Source organism: Frankliniella occidentalis, unplaced genomic scaffold (assembly GCF_000697945.3).
Source record: "Frankliniella occidentalis isolate FOCC.00 unplaced genomic scaffold, Focc_3.1 Scaffold107, whole genome shotgun sequence".
In the NCBI taxonomy this organism is placed as follows: domain Eukaryota; kingdom Metazoa; phylum Arthropoda; class Insecta; order Thysanoptera; family Thripidae; genus Frankliniella; species Frankliniella occidentalis.
This window is the reverse complement of record NW_026267236.1, coordinates 456,985-458,573: the sequence shown is the minus strand read 5'-3', so window position 1 is coordinate 458,573 and position 1,589 is coordinate 456,985.

Below are 1,589 nucleotides of genomic sequence, written 5' to 3'. Positions count from 1 at the left end.
GGGCGGGCGTGGAGCCAGGGCGTATTTGACTGAGCGGCGATAATGATCGCTTTTCTCCAGCCGCCCTGCCGCCCCGCCTCGCCCGGCGGACCAGCCCCGGGCGAGGCACGCGCACGTGCGGGGGTGTGGAGCCAGAACTGAGGAAGAGCACGGAATGTCGTCCCTCCTATCCCGCACTGTCATCATAAGCCGACCTGGCCCTGGAAGAGGGCGCTTGTTTCCTCAAAGCCAAAGTTCACACGGTCCGTCACTGACGGCAGGCAAACTGCCGTATGCGTGAAGTGAGCGATGGTGGGGCGGGGTGCTGACAGCCGGCGCCTCCCCCCTGACAGAGATCAGCTGATTCCCTCGCGGCACGTGCCCTGCCAACGCCTTGCGCCGAACTCGCTTCCGCTTCGCCTTGATATTCAGTTTGGCCGAAGCTAAAGGCAGTCGCCCTGTTGCAGGCCAACAAGGGGGCCCTGCAAAAGGCCCGCTTAAACAAAACTGTCCGAGGCGGATCGGATCGCACGCACGGCCCCCGCCGCTGATAGGGAGCGTCCCGCGGCCCGCGGCGGGATCGTCTGAGGCGAGTGATTGCGGGTAAATGAGCGCCGAATTATCGGGATTGGGGCGGTTAATTGATGGACAAGGGAAGATAAAGGTGCGGACATATGCCGTCCGACCCGGGACTCGGGTCCGCGACCAGGGGGCAAGGCCCGGTTAGCCCGTCGAGGTGCCCGACGGGACGAGGCGCCTCTGCCTGACCACAATGTTTGTGGGTCTCCGCTGGTCTCCGCCCGCGACCGCAGCAGTGGTCTGGTCGGGCAGCAGAATGGGGCCGCCTTGAGATAGGTCGGATTACCTCACCTTGGGATAGGGCGTGCACCACTGCGTGGGGCCGGGTGGGGCGGGTTGGTACTCACTGCGCATCGCCCAGGGCGCGAGCTGCTCCAGGGCGTGGAGGTAGAGCTGCGAGTGCTGCCGGCACGCCGCCGAGATGCCGTGCTCCGGGAGGACGGGCGCGAAGGGCCGCACCAGGGCGTCGGCGAGCCGCTGCAGCGGCGCTGGCGACGGTGGAGGCGGCGGTGGAGGCGCGGTGCGGGCGCCGGCGGCGCCCTGGACAACGGCGGCCAGGGTGCCGGGGCCGGCCAGCAGCACGGCGAGGACGACGACCACCAACATGGTCACGGTTGCTTCTCGGGAGGCGCGCGAGCAGCGGCGCTTGGCCGCGCGGCTGCAGCTGGGGCGGCGGCTCTGCGTCGGTCCGGGGCGGGTCAGCTCGCCGCGCGGGTCACCGCATCCTCGGCCCGCCGAACCAAGCTCGACACTGATGACTCCACCCGCACCCGCTGGCTCCGTTAGCGCCTTTTAGCGAAAAAACAAAAATACGTAGTTGTTATCGCCGTGCCTGAATATCGGTCACAACTTGCGTGCCGCCCGCAGCCCGGGCGTGGCCCGCCTATCGCTATTCCGCGCCCTACGCAATAATTCGAAAACTGGGCGCGATAAGCAGAGGCGGTTTTGGAGAAAAAAATTGATGACAAAATACCCCCTCCTTCTCTCTTCCCCTGCCGCCCGCTCCATCTCGCGGCCCCTATACTGCTTCC